Raw genomic sequence first — 22308 nt, 5'->3', positions numbered from 1 at the left:
GGGAGGGGTTGGGGGGAGATTTTTTTTGGTTAATCGTCCTACAAAATGTAGTTGCCAACACGACACTTGTTCTAACAAGAATGCATGAAAAATAACATTTTGTGTTACTCTATATTTCTACAGCAGCATTCCATAAAATATATTATTTCCTACTCATGGAAGAATTGTCTAGGTAGGATTCAATACATTGTACAGAATACATTGCATTTGGTTTCCATACACAAGATCAGGAATTTCCAAATGAACGAAAAAAGAAAAGGCAACTTTGCTGTAAGATCTCTTTTCAGAAATCTTACAGAAATGTAAGATTATGCAATATGTTCATTCAAATAAGGCCTTCAAAATACATTATTCCTTTACTGTAGCATTATTCACTACTTGAAGGGCAAGGATGATAAATATACCAACAATAACAAAATGTTTATACAAAAAAAGGTTCAATTGTATTCCTAAGAGACCGTAATCTTGTCTTGCATAGTGATCTTGGAGACCTATGGTCTTGAGTAACGCAGTATCAGGGTACAGGTTTCCCTCGCTTTATGCAGGGTCTGTATGTGCAAATTCGCTCTTATATGATGACCCCTTTTATATAAAAAATTTGTTATATGCAAGGTAAATTCACTCTTATGAGATCGGTGTGGTGGGAGCCTGCAGTCAAGCTGCTTTGTGCAGTGCATTGTGGGAGTGTCACGCACCAAAATATAGTCTCCTGTGTGGATCTGTGCTCCTCATTGGTTGTCCATGACACGTGTTTATGTAGTTACTGTCCTCATTACGACAGTGCCCTGTCTGCTGTTGGTGAGTACCGAAATTGTCTAGTAAAAGCGGTAGAAATGGGCCTTGGGGGTCAGTACAGCCGAGGTCTTGGGACGTATCCCTGTTTGTTACATTGTGAAGTGGGCTCCCTTTATGTGGATTCAAGTTATGTGCCGTTTTGTAGGAATGCATGTACAGCATAAAATGAGGGAAACCTGTACCCCAAATGCTTTGTGGACACCATTACATCATCGCTCCACTGCCCCCTCTAAGTAGGTGCCCCACTCACCCACCCCTAGTTACATTACTAGCAGATGAATAGCACTAGACCTGCTTTTCAGATAAGGTAATAGTGGCAAAGTCAGAGGCAGTCACGAAGCATTCTTCTAACCACTGGACTACATTTTCTCACTAATTAAGTTTCATGATGGATTAGTTAAATCCTCTACGTGCTACTTTGGGTGTGCATGCATGAATCAGACTCCTTAGTTTCACTTTCAAAAGCAGTAAAACATGTTAGGATCTTTTTTTTTTTTTTTTTTTTAAGTGACTCAGGTCTAAACATTTACCTAAGTGTTAAGCTGGACCCTGTAATACTCTCTCAGCATGTATTCATTCACACACACACACACACACACACACACACACACACACACACACACTTTATATACATAAATCTGGAAGATATTGGTCAAGTTAAAGAAATTCCCTTACTCAGGGAACAACTTGAGTTCACTTTGAGCCTGTCTACATACTTCAACCCACCAGCTCCAACTCAATACAAGCCATGCAGGGAGAGGTAGTTAGCCATCTTAGTCTGAAGTCAGACAGAAGACAAGGCAGAGTTGCATCTTGTAGATTAACTATGTCTGAAATGCATAACAATCTCTGAATTAATTTGTCTATAAGGTACAACTCTGTGCTGCCACCAACCATATAGACCAGGGCAGGCAATTATTTCGGGTGGAGGGTCACTTACTGAGTTTTGGCAAGCCATCAAGGGCCGCATGATAGGTAAGCAGGGGCAACTAAATATTAATTTTTTAAATTTTTTAGGGGCCCTGTGGGCCAGATAGAATGGCCTGGCGGGCCGCATCCAGCCCGCGGGCCACATTTTGCCCACCCCTGATGTAGACAGTCCTACGAGCCCTGACCTCTCAAAGCAGCTCTCAGCTGCCACTACAATATCTTTATGAACAGCTACAAATTGGAAAATTAATGTTCTGATAAAGAAAAACAATAAAGAGCCTATATACACGAAAATATTTTCCATCTTAAATCACCAGCTGCTCACAGAAGGAGTCATTATTATTGGAAACAATATGCTATTTCATGCGTTTCTCAGGACTTAAAACTATCACACAGACAAAGAAAGGGTGGCTGAAGCATGCATACTCTGCCCTCACTTATCCTTTAAGACGTAAAAATTCAGTATTAAAATCAAATTTAAACAACGTCAAATGCTCAGCTGAATATTACGGAACAAGGGTTTAAAGCATCACATTTCCATTCACTTTAACAGGGAGCATCATCCCAGGAGAAATTACTTCATCTTCCTTAATCTGGTTCATGATATTCCCATTTTGTTATGTCAACATTAGTCAAAATGGCTGGTGCACTAAGCTGACTCCTGCATGCTGATCAATACAAAAAACTAGAAGTGGGTCACAACGGTGGAGACAGAGACGGGATCTGCCCACAAAGTCTCCTCCTTGTTTAGACACCACACTAAGGCCAACTTCCATTTCATTATGATCTATGCACTTCCAACCATGTATCCTGCACACTGTTCAAATATCAAATATTCAAGCATCAAATATTTTTTTAAACATAGCAGCCTCTGATTTGAAATCCCTCAATTCCAGAATGGGAGGTATTCAATTTAAGGCCCTTCAGGCCAAATTTGATGAGGTGCTGAACACTCACTGACTTCAGTAAGAGATGTAGCAGTCACTTTTCTCAACGGCTCCTGCCTCCCCAAAACTTAAACCAGAACTGGATTGGTACCACACTCTTGCAGGTATTTGCCGTATAGTACTCTACACTAAATAACAACTTATCCATTACTGCTATATTCTACTTATATTGTCAAGCACCTAAAACAGGAGGGAATGGGCAGTCCTATAACCCCCTATTCATTGACATTACTCTGAGTTAACAACTGTATTAATTAATTTGGAATGATTCTGCATGACAGGAACAAAAGGAGACATGGTTGGTATCTTTGGTATCGGTATTAAAGGACATGCATTTAAAACGGGGTGACCATTCTAATAAGGAAGGTTTCCTTCCTCTGAAGCATTTTTGTCTTCTCTGTGACAGCGTAATGCAGCTTACCCTCTATCCTCAGCAGTTCTATTTTTATAAATATGACTCACCTTAGAACTGCTTCTGAGTCACTGTTGTTCTTCCACCTTCTTGATAACAAAAAAAACGTAGTGAAATAAAATGGAAACAATGGGCCATTCCTAACATTCATCCCAGAATGTTGGAAAATGGGCGTTTTAAAGAGCATTCAGCGATTTGATCAGAAGTAGGCAGGGAGAGAAGCCACAGGCCCCAATAACCTCTCCTTGCGACTTTTCTGTTGCCCCATCTATCATATTGGTGCAATACATAGGAAACTGGAAAAGCCAAATCCTGATCTACATGCATTGCAGCGATTTCAGAGGCATCTCCAAAGGTGAGGCAAGTAGAACAGCTATTTCTTTTACTGTGGTCTCAAAAGTGTTCTTTTTTTTTATTTTTTATTGCTGCCTTTTTATTGAAGACATTCTCTTAAAAGAAAAAAGACGGCAAGAAAGGCAGTGAAGCTTGGCGGGAGACCTGGAGAGACATGTCCCAAGAGAGCTCCCATGTAAAGTCTCGAAAATGCAACATCTAATCTACTTTGGGACTCTGTGGACTGTGAAGGATACAAGTATTTTGCAGATGGTGATCCTGATATGAAGGATGACTAAAAACCTCTCCAGATTCAGTCTTCCTAGTATATCTAAAAGGAGGGGAAGAGAACAAAGCTCCCTTGCCTCTCCACTCACATTACTCTCATTTAGGTACCTCCTAGCTGCCTCCTCTCTCTCTTCTTGAATCTAAGAAAAGAAGGCCCCCCAGCTACACACTGTATTTATGCCATGATTAACAATCAGCTGATTGTTGGCCCGACAGGGACTGTAACGTGGCTAGTTCCAGACCGCTGTGCTGTCCTCCGGTGGAGCTAACTATCAGCTAGTTGTCAGCACCTGGCTTTCAATTTGCTGATATGGGGGGAGCCCAAGTATGGCACAAGTCAGAAATCATCCCCAATCTCAAAATCATGCATTCTGCCAGCACGGTCTTTATCTAGTCGGCTGCTGATTGTTGGGTTCTGGGATCAGATCCCGTCATGCCCTTCAATAAACATCTGTCAGTGGCCTGAGATTTCCTTGCTTTGCCAGGGGAAACTCTTCTCAAGTCTGCCTCATCATGGGACTACAGGGAGTCGAACTATTTTTCATCAGCACTTTCCCCACACTGTTTACCTATTAGCTATAAAAATCACGTTGATTTTTTGCGCCATAGAAGGGAACAGAAAACCAATGCACACAGGAGCTTTGCTGCAGTGAAACGAGTTGTAGACATTGCGTGCTCAGGGCCCGAGGGACGGATGATCAAGTCCGAGTTCCCCTTCCAGGAGGCTGAGAGTGAAGCTACAAGCAAGGACTGGGGCTAACATTGAGAACCTCCAGGCATTAAATTATTTGGGGGACGAATTTTGTTTCTATCCAACGCTAATCATTTTCTCTTCGTCCCCCTAAGAGTGTCCCCATAATTATATTTTGTTTGGTAAAGAAAAAAAGATAAATACTCAATTTGGTGGTGGTGACTTTCCCCACTAGTAATAATTGCTCTTGATTGTACACAGTAGACAATTCTCTTCTCATGTGCTCAGTGATGCCTTAGCTATTCCACTTAATTACTAACCATAAAAAGCGGTCAAGTAATACTAGGCCTTTGCAAACCAAATGACATTTTATTCAAGTCTCATTTTTCTTGTGGGTTCTATTCATAATTATGCATCTGTTTCCCTGCAGCCATCTTATTCATTCTCACACTCCCTCAAATAACAGAGTTCCAAGCCTATACTTTATCTTTGCAAAACCCAGCGCATGACCTGTATCAACACATGCAGGGTAGGACCTTTCTGTTCTCTCTCGCAATGCTGCATTCGGTCCTCCACCGCAATTTTATACATTTAACATATACAGAATCTAATGGGGGTGGCAATCAGGGTCGACTTGGATTTGAGTAAATACAGTTGCCATTATAATTGTAAACATCCGTAAAGGGAGCCTAATGTGGACAGCTCATGATAGGCACCATATACAGAACAAAACTTAAGTCATATGCACCTTGTTCATAAGGGCAGGGCTGCCCAGCAGTTCCTTTCTCTCCCCCCACTCCACTTTGTGGAAAAAGGGCAGATGAAGGAATACTCTCAAATCACTAGACTAGAAGTGTCCCAAGGCATGGGAAAATCGTTTAATTAAACCTCATGCCATACTTCCTCTGATGGCTCAAGGACCACAACAGATAACATGCCCTATCTGCATTTGATTTTAGCAGGCAAGCCCTGGGAAAGAGAATTGACTCTGGCTTTCTTCACTTAAACACTAATTTTGCTCTGCTGCCTAATTAGACTATGCTAACTAATCTGCTCCATTGCTTGTAGCAAAAGGAATGCAGCAAATGTTAAGTTTGGGGTTCAAAAAGCTACAAATGATTCCCTTTTACAAGGAACCGTCTTCTTGCCCCCAGCTCGCTCATCAGATGCTCATGTCCAGGACTACGCCTTCTATAAAAACGAGGCTGCTTCTTTACGAGCTACAAACAGCCAGGAGAGGTGGTAAGGAGGCAGAAGAAATACAAAGGGCAAAAAATCAGGGCACAACCATGCAAACCTTTACTCACAAAACTCATCCCAGTGATTCAACTGAAATCATTCTCAGGAGAAATACTTTTCAGGATTAGGCCCTTGACCGATATTTAAATCAAGCATGGGATATTTAGTAGCTCTGGTCCTGGAATGACTTAGACAGATGCTTAAAACATAAGAATTGCCATTTACTGGGTCAAACCATAGGTCCATCTTGCCCAGTATACTGTGCCGCACTGAGGCAGAGAGCAGACGTTGAAAAGGAGAGTGAACTAGGCTTTTTCCACTGTCCATCTCTCCCTTGCAGCCTCCAGCATTTAAGGTCTAGCAAACTCTGATTCACAGGCTGTACCCCTAACTCCCATGCTCAACAGCTACTGATGCTCCTTTCCTCCGAGAATTTGTCCAGTCCCTTTTTCAATCTGGCTAAACTGTCAGCTTCCACAACATCTGGGGGCAATGACTTCCACACTCCATTTACATGCTGCGTGAAAAATAATTTGCTAGTTTTAAACTAACTACCTAATAGTTTCATTTTATGGCTACTGCTTGTATTACGAGAGAGTATGTAACAAATCTGTTTACTTTCTCTTTGCCATTTAAGCATTGGAGTACTCTCCTATCAAGTGCAGTGAAACTACCCCAAGTTAAGCATAGGCTTTGCAGGATTAGGACATGGATTTATGTTTCCCACCAGCTTGGGAGGATTTGATTAGTTTTAGCAATTCTACTGTAAAAATGCTGCACCGTGCACCAGTTTCTCCACCAGTCCCCACTAAACCAGGGGTGGCTAACCTGAGGCATGGGCACCGTAAGTGTCACAGGCCGCCTCTCCGTGGCACGTGGCAGACTGGGGAGGAGACAGGGGCAGCACAATGGCAGGTAGAGCAGAGAGAAGAAAGCAGATCATCAGATCAGGAGGGGAAATGGACTGGAGTGGTACTCAAGGAGGGTGCAGAGCTAATCTGTGGCATGCCTGACAAAAAGGTTGGCCCTCATTGCTCTAAACCAGGGGTGGGCAATTATTTTGGGCAGAGGACCGCTTACTGAGTTTTGGCAAGCCATCGAGGACCAGATAAATATTAATTTTCTAAATTTTTACGGGCCCCGCAGGCCAGATAGAATGGCCTGGCAAGCCGCATCCGGCCCCTGGGCCGCATTTTGCCCACCCGTACTCTAAACGATGGTTGACAAATAAGCAAATAATAATTGCCTGATCTGGCTTTTTTTTCCCCAAAACTCGGCAGCAGAGATGTTATGTGCAGTTAGACTACAAACTATCCCTCAATGGAAGCAGAAGACACCAAGGACAACAAAGGTCTGATTTTCAGTGGTTTTTAAACTCGCATGACTATCATTTAAGATTGGAAAAAAGCCCTTTTAAATGCCTACGTAATGCCTTATTAGATTTTCTTCACTTGTAAAACAGTCTCTTCATTTCCAATCTTCCCAACTAAAGATAAATAGGTACATTTTGGACCCAGTACATTTTCATGACATCTTTGTAAAGCTAGAATAGAAAAACACATTTTTTTTAATTTTTTTTTTTACCACACAGGAACAGGGAGGTTATCATTTCCCAAAACTTTTTAAAGAAAAGATCATTTGTCTATCTAAAGCCAAGTATCCTTCAAAATTTAAAAGACAAATCAGAGATCATGATCTAATTAACCACTTCCCTGGGATCTTAAAGAACAGAAACAATTTGCAAGCAGTGGTAGCACGACTGAGTGAAAATCAACCTAGTACAGAACAATCAAGGCCCCACAGACCCATTCAGGACCCTCGTGGAAGGCATAAATTAGGCTTAATTGGTATGCAAGGTCTCCTTCAGGAAGATGAACTGCATTGCTTGTGAATACCTTCCTTTAGCATTACAGCACGTTGCTCCATATGCTGGCCAGATCCAGGATTGAAAAACACTTCCTGGGGAAAAAAGGGAGGCTTCTTTGAACTGCAGCATGACTCTGAAAAACAAGTGCATGTGAATGGCACCTTGCTGCTGCAGGCTCATCACTATCCAGCATCAGATCAGCTTGCTTTAGTGACAAAAACAAGTCAGAGCCTTTTTAGTCATCTTGTGCATCAAAAGGACTGCAAGCGCGGCTTCAATTTAAGCCCACTGAGAACTGTGTGGCAGTGGGGTGACTGCACCAGTGACTGAGGGAGGATTTTAAATGCAAGAAGTCTGGTTTGGTCCACAGAATCTTTATTACTGCTGAGCGCACAAGCTGGACAGGAAGCCTGCTTTTCAAGGCTGCCATTTGCACAAGGGAAAAAATAAAAGATCTTTTTGGGAGTTTGGCGGGGGGCGCAGGGGGGGTGGTACTTGCACACTGGGCACATTACATACAGACATGTAGTTTGCGTAAGGGATTTACAGGTAGGAATAGTATTTGGGAAGTAAATGTTACACCCAGAGAAGCATACAGGTATTATTTAAATCAGCGTAACTGCAACTGATAAGTTGTTGGATAGGAGAATCCAGTTTGGCTCCAGGTCACTGGTGTTCACCTCTTCTTCTCATGCATTACAAGTAGTCCAAAACTCAATAGCATTTGGAATCATTTTCAAAAAGTATAAGGTTGCTCTTGCTGTAATGAATATTACAAAACATGATGGGTGCCAGCCATCAATGCTGCCTCTGCTAACAAACCCAACACCGTGAGTATCACAGTTAACCGGGGAGAGGGCTAACTGGATTCTGCTGACTTGCTAAGGCAAGCAGTTCATTAGCCCTCCCAGATCGGATAGACAGAGGAGGGTTTCTTGGGAGAAAGGATATGGGCTGGGCAGGGTTTGGGAGAAGCAGCAATGCTTGAGGAAGTAGGCACAAGCCAAGTGTACTTGCAGGCCAAGCCCTACGAGGAGAGACTGGGGCACCTGGACCTCTTCAGCCTCCGCAAGAGAAGGTTGAGAGGCGACCTTCTGGCTGCCTATAAGTTCATCACGGGGGCGCAGAAGGGAATTGGTGAGGCTTTACTCACCAAGGCGCCCCTGGGGGTTACAAGAAATACTGGCCACAAGCTAGCAGAGAGCAGATTTAGACTGGACATTAGGAAGAACTTCTTCACAGTTCAAGTGGCCAAAGTCTGGAACGGGCTCCCAAGGGAGGTGGTGCTCTCCCCTACCCTGGGGGTCTTCAACAGGAGGTTAGATAGGCACCTAGCTGGGGTCATCTAGACCGAGCACTCTTCCCTGCCTATGAAGGGGGTCGGACTCGATGATCTATTGAGGTCCCTTCAGACCCTAACATCTATGAATCTATGAAACCAGGTTTTATGTCAATAAGGCCAAACCTCAAGGAAGGAAGGAAACTTAGACTCACTTGATAAGAAGACCTGCATTTAGGAGGAAGATGCTGATAAAGGAGATTCACTTCTATTCAATAAAATGCTTGCATATGGAAGATGTTAATTTTGTGTCTAAATTTTGAGAAAGACAGAGTACAGAGACCACAAACCACTACCTAGAATCTCAGGTTATATAAGGCACTTAAAGTATCAAAAATATAAAAATTACCATATTATCTTGCATAAAAGAAACACTGTTTTTAAGGAACCAGCTGCTGGGAACTAAGGTTTGCATTATAAGTGAGGAAACACGGTAACAGCGGTGGCCGCCAAGTGAAAGCAATTCTGCACCCATGCCACAGAGAACAGAATAATGAGCAGGCTCAGCTCCCTACCTGCTACTTCTCAGTTACTTACTGCAAAGAAAGATCTTTTTTTTTGTCTTTATTCTGCCTTTCAAAAAACAGGTACGTATCTTATCCCTGGAGCATACTGTATTCAGGAAAATTTGGTACATGTGGACCCATTACAGAATTCAGTGCAGAATGCTAAAAACAGGAGGATTGGTAATAATTTTTTTTTCAATTTTGACATGGAAACCATCTGATTTGCCATCCACAGAGAATAGGCCCATCGCAACACAAAGGAACAATATTAATAAACCGCCAGTGCCTGGCTTTGAAAAACAGCAGCCTGGGGAAGCTGAAGCACCTCCAAATAGCTTTCAGGTCCAACCAAGCAAGCAAAATAATTTTCAGAGTATTTTATTCGCTAAGACATGTGACCTATTTTAGGCTTCACTCTGGTTTGATTATAATTAATGGTAATTTGTACAGATTTCAATTTAATACATGAACTAACTCAATGAAAAGGGAAAGCTGAGTGATTTCTTAAGCTTTTGCATTTAACTTAAAAGCTGTTTTCTGATGTTTTAAAAGTTGAAACACTAAAATAAAATCTATATTGTATGTCAGGTCTATGTATTGTTCCTCTGTCAGATAAGGTCTCCATTGCTCTCTGAGCTGTGAGACAGAAATCAGGGATAAGAGCTTTGAAGAGACTTTCATGCTGGGGAAACCTGAAACAAAAACAAAAACAGGATTTTTGGGTCTCAAGAAATCTGCATTCCTCTTGAATGGAGATTTGGGGTTTTAATTGTTTTCTTTGACACAGCCCAGCTTTCCCTTTAAGCCTGATACTGAACCACGGTGATATTTTAGGCAGTGGATTGCTTTTTAATCTGTTATCAACCAGCGTGCTGACAGCATTGTATGACAAGATAATGCAAGAAGTATGTAGGCAATGCATTAATAAAAGAAAAAAAATATTCTGTTTGGTTACTACTCACTTATGGGTTGCACACTCCCAGCTCCTGCAGACTAAGCTCACAGCACACTCTAGGGCTCCTTGCGTTTTTCCATTCTCCCCACAAGCTCTCTGCATGGCTCCCTTTCATCCTCACCCAGCATTTCAGACTTCCTAAAAAAAAATGCTCTGGGAACACCTCCATTTCCTATTCCTGCATCTTCCATTCTGGACCCCCATCAAAGGCCCTACCCCTCTATTCCACTTATGCCAGGGGTTCTGTGGGCTTCCTATCCCACACTCCCCCACAGTTATTTGCCATATTACTGTCTGACACAGCCTTTCACAGTGTCATCCTCCAGGATCCGGGTTTTCTGTTCGCCATGGAAAAAACACAGTAGGACCCAGATTTTCTCCTTTTAAGAAGAAAAACCCAGATCTTCTCCTTTTAAAGAGAAAAACACAGGAAACAATGGGTTTCCCCTTGCAGGCTGGCAGAGTTCCAGCCTGCAAGGGGCTCAGGGGAGCAGGAGGTGAACATCAGGGGGCACCACACGTATGCGCTCACGTACACATGCACATGGTCACCTGGCAGCCTGGAGAGCAGCTCTCCACAGGTAAGTCTGGCACGGAGGAGTGGGGGGGAATATAGGCCCCCATAGCGAGAGAGGGAGAGAGGGAGTTGGTCTGGGCTGAACCTGGGGCTGCTGCCCAGCTGAGGCAGTGTGTGGGGCCCAGGGCCAGAAAGCATGGCTGCAGGATGGAGCTGCAGGCAGCTCATCCACCGGCGTGGGGGGGCATGTGCCCCCCCGATGTGTGTGGGGTGAGGGTGGGCTGCAAGTGTAAATATAACAATAAAATATTGTGTTCAGCTGATACATATGAGTGGTGTTTCATTTTAATCACAGAAAAACCTAGATTTTGCAGTTTTTAATCAGAGAATTTGCAGGTGTTTTCATCCGAGAAAGCCCAGATCATCATGTAAAAACTTTACGGGGAACATGGGAAGAGCTGTGATAGAAGTACCAGCTGGAAGGCATTCATGGGTGCCATTAAACAGTTCTTTGATCTCTACACAATTAGAGATACTTGAAGCTGTAGCTTGGCTAAAAATGCATGTCAGGGGCTCTGCGTGTTGTATTTCCCCTTTTATTTTTCCAACTTTTACCAAAATCAGTAGGGTACTCCCTACTGATGACTAGGAAGATGGGACTAGAAGAGGTCTCCTGGGCAACTGATACCAGTTCCTTGCATGCACAGACATTTACCACATTCCTCAAAATCACCATGCAAACCCTTATGCATATTTACAAAGCACTAAACCAAAAAACCCCAATATAATGTACCAGGCCATAGGTAAAGAAGGGGAGACAAGGGCATTACCAATGCCCTGCCAATGCAATAACAAAGATGGCACTAGTCCATATATAAGGTTCCTAAGAAATGGACCATGCCCCATGCTTGGGGGCAAAAGCCTTAACAGTATGTGCCAATCTGGCAACCAGTATGACTGTGACTATGAGCAGAGAAGCAGAACCACTGAGCAAGAAACCTCTGAGTTTTCTAAACACTGGCAGAACACCTGTCTCCCCTCCTTGCTCCCACCCTTTACTGTGACTCATATCCCAGTACTTCAGAGGAACATAAAAAATATCAGGAAGCCAACAGTATTCATGGAGGGGGAGATCCTTCCTGGCCCCTGCAGGCAATAAGCAAACTGTTTGGAGTATGGCATTGCCAGGCACCTTCCACAATGCAAGCAAGTTATCTCCACACCCCAACGCTGGAGTTGCAAAGTCCTGTTTCCAAATATCTCCCACACTGACTGCTGAAACAAGAATTCCCTATCTTATCATACCATCCCTTTCATAAACTTACTTAGCTCTGTCTTAAAGTGATCCAGGTTCTTTGCACCAGCTACTTCACTCAGAAAATCATTCCAGAACTTCACTTCTCTGCCCGTTAAAAAACTTTGTTCTAATTTCCAATCTAAATTCTCCTTTATCCAGTTTGCGGCTATGTGATCTTGTGCTGGTGCTGTCCCTTGGTCTAAACAGCTCTTTTTCTTCTCCAGCACTCAGCCACCTACGTATTTGATAAAAAGAATTCCTTTCCCTATTGATCTGTTTTGTTAAGCTAAATGGGACACGCTTTCAAAGCTTCATTCATAAGAGAAGGTCCCCATTCCCTTAACCATCTGACTGGCCCTTCTTTGTACCTGTTATAGTTTAAGTCAGAGGTAAGCAACCCCCAGGCACATATGCCAAAGCATGGCACGTGAAGGCATTTTGCTTGGCATGCATGCCTCAGGGTGGATGGTGGAGAAGAGGCCAGGGCTGCACTGCTACAACAAGGATCAGACCCTTCACAGCTCTCCCGCGGTCTGCCTGGAGGCATGCATGCACCCACTGCCAGTAACAAACTGGGTTGGGCCTCTACAGACCTTGGTGCAGCTGCTTGCAGCCTCCCTGCCAACTGCCGTGAGCAGCCCAGGCTCTGCAGCAAGCAGCAGGGGCTTGCCCAGAGCCCAGGCCAGCTGTGCCAGGCAGCCGGGAAACTGCAAGCAGCTGCATTGGGGTCTGTGGAACCCCAACCCGGCTTGGGGCTGGCGGTGGGTGCACGGGCACCTGGGGCAGACAACGGGGGAGCCACGGGGGTCCTTGTTGTGGTAGTGCAGCCTTGGTCCCTTTCCCACTGTCCGCCCCGAGGCATCCATGCACCCGCTGCTGGCAATGAGCCAGGCCGGGGCTCTGCGGACCCTGGGGCAGCTGCTTGGCTAGACTGTGCTGCCACAACAAGGGTCGAGCTGGGCCCCTCGTGGTTCCCCCACCATCCAACCTGGCATGCCAACATCTTCCGCATAGAGGTTGTGGGTGTTTTTGGCACTCTGCGCAAAAATGTTGATGACCTCCAGTTTAAATTCATCATTTTTGAACACCAATGCCCAGAACTGTACACAATATTGTAAACTGGGTCTTACCACTTAGTATTTCTGTGTTCCTACTGAATACAGTACACCTTTCCTACAACTGCATTAGCTTCTTTCATATGCATATTGCACTGGCTTCTCATGGTTATCCTACAATTCACCAATCAACTCAGGTCCCTCTCTCAGTTGTTTCCAGTTTGCCTCTTCCCCTTAGAGCCAAATTACTTCTGATTGTTCCCTAAATACATGATTTTGCATTCATACTGTTAAATGACAGAACATTACAGAATAAACAAAGGCTGTAACATTATTCTAGCAGAAGAGAGATAACAGAAGCAATATGAAATCATCTCGACTTGAAGTTTCTTTACCTGATTTTGTTAACTTGGTAGCAGGAACAGCCCCTGACAGTTAAGAAATTACAGATGGGAAATCAGGAACAACTGGAAGAAGGAGGATAATGAACACATGCAATGTTTTCCAACTGGGATGAGAGACCTGACACACTCTAAGATCATGTTTGTACTCGAATCTAGTTGTGGAGTTTGTAGCTCATTTAGCATGGATACACGACTGTTAAAAGGAATAGTGCAAGACCCACCACATTGTTATCCTGCAGTTATTTTGACATGCATCATTATGGCCGTACAGGAAAGGTGATGGTTTAAGTGCTCTGAGGCCTAGTCAGACAATCATGTTGCTGCACTTCTGGATTTCTGGGCTATTTCGTGTAGTGTCTTGCAGTATTCGTACGAGCTAGCAATGGAATTCTTGGGCTTTGCTCCAATGCATCATTCCTATAATTCCTTTTACTTCACCCCATCATCCCCAAGGGTTTTACAACCCAGACCTACTTCCACCAAGTGACCAGACAACATATGAGGAAAAACACTGGCAAGTGTCCTGATTTCCTTGATGATTTAATGTAAATGAGCTACTTCTAACAGTTGTGCAATGGTTTCAGAGCCCTGGTGTAAAGAGTGCAGCCTTCGGGGGATTGAAACTCCAACCGCAGGTAGGCAGCCATAAGGCTGGGATCAAGCTGCAACTGATGATTAGCAAATGAGGGTGTAGCCACAAAAAGGGTTAATAGCTTCAGGAGCAAAGCATGAGATAGAGGGATAGCTGTGGTGCTGAGGAAGAAGCACAGAGCCTGGGTTGTCATCCCAGGTTCTGAAGACAGACCACAAGTTTACCTGTCTGCTTTTTTGTCAGCTGAACACTTTTTTTATTTCTGCGTGACAAGTTGGCCCCGTGAAAATAAACTGGCTGGAAAACCCAGAACACAATGCTAACTGGCCTTGAGAAGGAAACTGGGCGAGTGACCCACTCATACATGGCAATAATAACACTCAAGCAGGAGGCTGGAATCAAGCGGACACTTCTCCTTTATCTTTTCCTAAAGCAGATGCACTCGGCAATGCCGATTTTGGGTTCTCCCAACCGTCAGTAGCTGATGGGGTCAGGAGAGAGCTGCAAACCTGAGATGATCATGGAGCAACAGCCAAACTTCAGGATGTCAAATGGACCTTTCCCAAAACTCTGTACAAAGTTTGCTGCAGACTCACCCACACAAGAGCTCCACTCAGCCTGGCTCCTAGGGAATGAGGCAGCAGATGTGTAACAGCTGGCCTGGGGTGCGAATGCTTCTATACCTACTCTGCTGCAGGTAAAGCTCATCCTGTATTCCAATTAACCCGCTTCCGATGTAGGTTTAATAATGCCCATTAAAATGTCTGATGACTTGCACAGAAAGATCTGTTTGTAGACACCAGGGAATTTAACACAAAGTCAGCCAAGTCAATTCACAACAAATTTCAAGAGTAAAGAAGCCCTAAGAGAGGATTCAAGTGAAAAGTAGTCAGACAAGAACAGCGGCATTACTAGATGTGTCCCACTTCTCACTTGTCTTCCCCTCCCCTCTTTTTCCTTGCAGCCCTTCCTAACAGCTGGACTGCAGGAACTGATCACTTCTACAGTGCTGTGGGCTATAGTCTCAGAGCACCATCTGGCCGGCTTCTGTTCTCTGTTCCCAGGTCATTTAATTCAGCCACAGTAGCACATGTGGCCTAGCCTGGGGATGCCACCATGAGATGAGGCATTCACTTCCATCTACCCAAAAAAATGCATTACCTACTCAGGACAGGAAACAAGGAGGTTAGGAGGGTGAAGGGTAATGGAAAGAAAAAATACCCCAAAAGCAAATACAGAGGAGTACTGAAGGAAGTAAACCAGTAAAGGAAGAGGCAGGAACTAAAGGGTAACAAACTACTGGATGTAGTAAGGGGTGGGGAGAGATAGAGGAAGGGGAGGTGTTCTTCTGTCACTCTTAGACGTTCAAATCAAGACTTAGGCAGGCACGGTTCTTTGGTTCTTTTATTGGACCAACAGTTGGTCTAATAAAAGATATCGCATCTACTCAAAGAACCTTGCCCATCTATGTCCTTAGACCAACACGACTACAAACAAAATCCCAAATTGAGACGTCTTTCCAAAAGATATATTCTAGATTCAGCCAGATATTATGGCCCATGTTATGCAGAAGGTCAGACAAGAAGATTTAAATGGAACTGAAAAAAAATTTTTTTTTTTAAATCTATGAAAAAGAACGGGCCTAGGGTCCTCTGTCCTGTGAGCTACTGAAATTGAGACCCCAGTGGAACAAAAAGTTGGGACTTACATCTCTGATGGATGTTTTTCCATAGTCATATTCTGGAAGCAGGCATCCTCCATGAAGGTGCACTGGATATATGGAAAATATGCCATTCAAGGGGAATGAAAAATATGTTGGAAGGGGTTATTTTGTAACACGTATGTTCATCTTTGTTGGCTGCTAGAGGTTCAGTCCTTTAATTCCATCAAAAGCTGTTCTTTATGTCTCAGGACAGTTTTAAAAGGTGCTAAAAACAAGCCAAAAATGATGGGCCTGTTTGCTGAAGAAGGTCAAAAATCTCCCTCTCCTGCAAGACAATACTGGGTTTTTCTGAAATGGAATATCAATCATTTACAGGCAGGGGAAGAAATGGTAGCATAAACCAGACTTTTATCACCTTTTTCTAATCTACATTCTTATTTGCAATTTGTGTTGTTTTGGTGGCAGCCTTTTCAGTTGCTGTGTATTTTACCACTTGAAATTATAAATCAGAAGAACTAAACTTGTCCCTCTGGAAAGCTGCCAGATTTGTGTTTCTTCCTAATTATTTTCCTCAAACCAAGAGGCAGGTTTTAAGATTTTGTTATTCAAGCATAACGTCAGTTGACAAGATCAATCATTAAGGAAGAAGAGAGGCTTTTGGCATAGGTCTCCTTTCGGAAAAAAAAGCACCCAGTGAAGAGCGGGATGATTAAAAAGCTGCCATAACATTGAACCCTGTTATAGTGAGCACAGATTTGGCTTTCAGACAGTTTAACAGGTGAATGCTGCCTGTACTGAATTACAGCTACCCCCACCTCTTACCTGGAATGAGAGCAAGCGATTTTCTCTTACAAATATTCCCAACTTTTTTTTTAAAATGTAATCGTCTATTCACAAAAATCAGAAGTCTTCACTGGCGGATTTTTCTACAATTTGGAGGTCTACACATCTAGTAGCTGCCGAGATCTTACATATTTCAGACAGCAGCCTTGTAGAAAAGTGGTGGTGCCACTCATTCTCAAACATGAGGTAGGGCTTTCTTCTGAGATACCACAGAAAAAATCATACGTCCTTTGAAACCAAACTGGATGTGCGGTTTTTAATGATTCTTATGCTTCTGATTTTGCCCGACCAAAATGCAAGCCATACTAACCACATTGCTAGGCTTGGGGCTAAAGGATGCAACACAGATTCATCTTCATAGACATCTCTGTAGAAAATAATTACAATATGCCAGTGATTATCAGCCAGGATGCCTTGAGATCCTTTCAAGTGTGCTACACACCAAGTTCTTTCCTGGGTTCTCTGCAACAGAAAAACTGCTCTATTATTTTTTCTGCATTCTAAAAAAAAAGAGTAAAAATGAGTTAACATTTTCTGAGGAAAGCCCTGAATCTAAAAAGGTTGAGAACCACGGCAGGAAGCTAGAGTTCCCTTTCGAGAACAGAGAGGATTCTGCACAACACAGGGGCAGTATGGTTATAATCCCCTCCCTGTAAGCCTCCAGCTGAAATATTTCTTCATACCTTATGTAAATCAACTGTGCCCTCACGTTATGTGGACACGCTGCGGGGATGGACAGATGACCAAATTTTACCAAGCTAAGGAGGGCGTAGGCAAGTAGTTACCGCACATCAGCTACTCCATGGTAACAGTATAATCTCTTCATCTGCTCAAACCCTGTTTTGTTATTATATGATCCACAATGCTGGACCCCTCCCTTTTATTGAAACATTCACTGTATAGGAAGGGATTAAATAGACTACTCAATGAATTTTGCAACTAGAAAAGAACATTTTAGGCTTATTAATTGAGCTAGATATACATGATAAATTATATGGAGCTCAGTGTTTCCTACCATGCTTGACCCCATGACTGCAGTAGGACTACTTTAACCCTCATTAAGATTTTAGCCATTTTAGTTCACAACCTAGCAGTCAAGAAGGTAAAAAAAATCTGACTACCTTCCCACCTCATTAAAACATGAAATGCAGCTCTATTATAGTTTTTTTTTTCACTTCAGCTAAACTTTGTACTACAATTCTGTCAGAGAGTAGAAAAAGCATCCTTTTCAGCTACAGAACAGAAAGGACTGATAACAAAATTGTAGAGATGTATGTATATCTTCAAAATTATATATATTTGGTTATGTTGCTGTAGGCGAATCTACGTGAGAGGTGAGGAGCTGCCGGATGTAGAATAGGAATATTCTTCCCTACCTTCTCTTTCCCCTGCACCCAAACCAAAAGCCCCAGCAAACATGATGGGCAAAAATTATGCTATGGAAAGGCAAATTTTGCTATGGAAGGGCAAAATTATGCTATGGAAGACTATGGCAAAACTGCAATTCACTTCAACAAAACAAGGATTTCAACCTCATTTCTAGCAATCAACCAGCTTCATAAAAAGAGAAGTAGTTAGTCATATTAGTCTGAAGGCAGACAAAAGGCAGGATAGATTTACACCTTATAGATTAACTAAATCAGAGATGCATAGCATAAGCTTTTGAGAGCAGTGGCCTGACTTCACCATGATACAACTTCATCAGATGAAGTAAGCCATTATGAGCAGCGGGCTTACTTCCTCATTTCCTGAAGCATGACTTCGTCGTCATACATCATCAGAAGTAAACCCACTACTTACAAAAGCGTATGCTATGCATCTCTGGTTTAGTTAAGTGTACAAGGTACAAATCTACCTTGCCTTCTGCAACTTTATAAAGCCATACAGTGAAAAAGATGCTTTGCATCACTTCAATTTGTCCCAAAAATGTAGCTTCAAACTACACAAAAATCATATGGAAGATTCAGACCTAGAAAGGTGAGTGAAAGCCCTGCCCCATATTAAGCATTTTGTTAGATTTATGGAGTACCAACATCTGCTCTCAGATTTCTATGCAAGAGCCTGCACCAAGTTTAGGTACCGCAGAGGAAGTAATAATTTAGTGCGACAGTTTATGAAATATTTTTAGCTCCTAAAATGTTTTATCTCACATCTAATCAAGCTTGGGCTCAGATTTCAAGAGATAGCAAGGTAATGCCCCTTGCTTCTGGCTCAAACCCATTTGAAGGAAATCAATTACATTGATCTTGAAACATTCTTGTTCACAAGGTTTAGGATGATCACAAAAAATGATGAGAACCAGCAGTAAAGAATTAAAAACAACCACAGACAACATCTAATTGAATATACTTTCACTGCTCATGGCCCGTATAAATCAGTGTCAAGCTCTCTTCGGCACTAAAAAAACTACCTTGGGACCTGTTGTTTTTTTCCCCATAGATTGCTAGGGGCTGGAAGGGACCTTGTAGATCATCAGGTCCAGTCCCCCTGCACTAGCCAGGAAAAGACAACTGGGATCAAGCGACCCCAGCGAGGTGACTGTCCAGTGTCCTTTTGATGGTTTCCAGGGTAGGCGACTGCACCACCACTGGAGGGAGTTTATTCCACAGTCTGGACACCCTGACTATGAAGGAGTTTTTCTTGGAATTGAGCCTAAAACGGCCTTCCAGGAGTTTGTATCCATTGGTCCTGGTCTTCCCCAGGGGTGCCCTGGTGAACAGCCATTCACCAAGTTCGTGATGAACTCTCCTGATGTAATGATAAGCCGCTACCAAGTCCCTTCTCACCCTTCTCGTCTATAGGCCAAAGAGGCCCAAGTCCCACAGCCTCTCCTCATACGGCGTGTCTTGCAAGTCCCCGATCATACAGGTGGCTCTTCTCTAGACCTTCTCAAGTTTTTCCACGTCCTTGTTGAAGTGCGGCACCCAGAACTGGACGCAGTACTCCAGCTGTGGTCTCACCAGTGCGGACTACAGTGGGAGTATCACTTCCTTAGTTTTGCATGAGATGCAATGGTTAATGCATGCCAGCGTGTTGCTTGCCCTGCTGGCCACAGCATCACACTACCGGCTCATGTTCATGCGATGGTTGAGCACTACCCTTAGGTCCCTTTCGACCATGGTGCAAGTCAAAATTGATGCCACCAAGCCTGTAGGCATGTTGGGGATTGTTTGCCTCCAGATGGAGCACCTTACACTTCTGAGTGTTGAACTTCATCTGGTTCTGGTTTGCTCAACTCTTCAGCCTGGCCAGGTCTACCTGCATCTCCAACCCCTTTTGGCATGGCCACACTCCCCCATGACTTGGTGTCGTCTGCAAAATTGGCCAGCGAGCTTTTCACACCCACATCCAAATCACTGATAAAGATGCTGAAAAGCACCAGTCCAAGCACTGACCCCTGAGGGCCACCACTGGCCACTTCTTGTCAGGACAAGACAGATCCATTCATGAGAACTCTCTGGGTCCTGCCATGCAGCCAGTTTCCCACCCACTGGACTGTTGAGCAGTTAAGCCCATGATCTTCTAATTTTTTCTACAAGGATATCATGGGATACTAGATCAAAAACCCTTTGGAAGTCTAGGTATATAATGTCGACCTTCTCTCCCGTGTCCAGGTGATGAGACACCTGTTCGTAGAAGGAGATGGGATTGGTAAGACACGACCTACCTGTGACAAAGCCGTGCTGGCTGTCATTCAGAATCTTACCCTCAACAAGTGTATCACACATAGATTTTTTTATGAGATTTTCCAGGATTTTCCCTGGGGTGGAGGTTAGGCTGACTGGCCTATAGTTGCCCCGGTCCTCCCTCTTCCCTTCTTGAAGATGGGCACAATGTTGGCCCTCTTCCAGTCTTCAGGGATCTCTCCTGTGCACCACGATTTCTGGAAGAGCTTTGCCAGGGGTCCCGCGATGACCTCAGCCAGCTCCTTCAGCACTCTCGGGTGAAGTCCATCCGGTCCTGCTGACTTATCAATGTCTAGCTTTTCTAGTTGGTTTTGCCCCAGCCCAGCCTTCACAGTGGGAAGGCTGTCATTCCCACTATGCCCACTGTGATCCTTATCTCTCTTGTCTTTCCTCTTGGTCCGGTGAAATACCGAAGCAAAGCGGTCATTCAGGAGTTCAGTTTTTTCCTGTGTCCCCATTACCAGCTATCCCGAGGTGTTAAGCAGGGGACTGTTACTCCTGAATAAAAGTCTCCAAGCTTGCTTGCTTGCTCTTTCCACTCTCCCTCTTCCCAGATCTCCAGGTAGTGTTCGCTTTCGGAGAACAAAGGATAATCGGATGTAACCTAACAAGTCGTTACATAATGGAAGAGTGTATGAGGAAGAAAAAGAGTGCATCTACTTGCTGATTTGTTTTCATTGCCATGTTCCACCTACATTATTTGAGACTGAAAACATGTTCTCTCTTTACGTAGGGACATGTGCATTAATAACTACCAAACTCGAGCAACGTCCCAGACCTCGTATTTCCACTGAGTCACTTTTTCTCCAACTCCCAGAAGAAAATTGCCTCAGCTTAGCAATAAGAAAAAGTCAGAGAGAGAAATAGACAAACTGACACATAGGTTAAGTGATTTCCTATTGGCAACTCAATTTTCCTACATGCAAAATAGGGGCAATGACACTTAACTATTTTTGCAAAGACGTCGGAGATCTGTTGCATAAAACAGTGCTATGCTATTACATTTATTAATCAGGCCTCACCACCAGCAGTCTACTATATCAGCTGTATAAAGGATGGACTATCTACTGAGTGCTTGTGGAAGCAATTCAGTATGTTTAATAGAAAGCTATAGGAGCCCTGCATGGCTTGGAGCCTCAAAGACTGCTCTTCTCTCTACCTGCGAGACATTATAGAAAGTCTTGTAGCTTGGAAGCAAACCTGGAATAAAAGGGCGCAGTTCTCCACTCTGCTAGCCATCCTGTGTGACCTTAGAGAAGTCAGTCACTCTGCATTGTCTATAAAATGTAGATGAAGACAACATGAGGCTGATAAGGATACGTGCTTTACAATTTTGGAGTGCTCTTTCAGCACAAAGTTGAAGCAATATAGGTACCTCTCATGCATGGATCTGCCAAGGCATTTTCCTCGCATCTTTAGATCTCATCACCTGGGGACTGGGCCGGTCTCACTCAGGACAGTCTTCTCCTCTGGAAATGCTGCCTCCAGTAATAGGAGACAGACTGTGGAGCCCTTCTGAATACGATTAAATGTTCATCCTCCTATCTAGCTGGGGTGAAATTCAACTCTGTGCAGGACCAGTGAACATCACTGAAGTCCTTCAGTACATACTCGATAGAGCTGATGGCAAAAGTCCTAAGAGATTTAGGTTAATGCAAAAGCCAGTAATGTTTCTCTTAACTGACATCAAGGATGAAACTAGTTCCAACCAGTATTTCAACTCTCTGACAAAGATGCATCCACGAACAGCTAAATCACATCATCACAAGTCCAGTCACCATCAAGATAAAAACTGTGAACTTCCCAGAAATTTCCTACATAAAACTGTTTCCAGTACATCTGCTATGTTGTCAAACATGGCTCTCAAGGGACAAACCAGTTCAGTCTGTGCCCCAGAATACTGCCCTTCAGTCTAATTGCAAAAACTACTGAGCACTCTCTTCAACCCG

The 22308-nt window shown here is 43.5% G+C and overlaps 1 protein-coding gene across 1 annotated transcript in view; it reads right to left on the bottom strand.

Annotated features, from left to right (window-relative positions):
* Positions 1-22308, bottom strand: part of LOC102374174 (rho GTPase-activating protein 32-like) — a gene marked incomplete at its 3' end in the record, with an annotated part of 358420 nt that overhangs the window by 237095 nt on the left and 99017 nt on the right. The window lies entirely within an intron of this gene.

This window comes from Alligator sinensis, unplaced genomic scaffold (genome assembly GCF_000455745.1).
Source record: "Alligator sinensis unplaced genomic scaffold, ASM45574v1 scaffold1153_1, whole genome shotgun sequence".
NCBI classification, from domain to species: Eukaryota; Metazoa; Chordata; order Crocodylia; family Alligatoridae; genus Alligator; species Alligator sinensis.
This window is presented reverse-complemented; position numbering and strand designations above follow the sequence as displayed.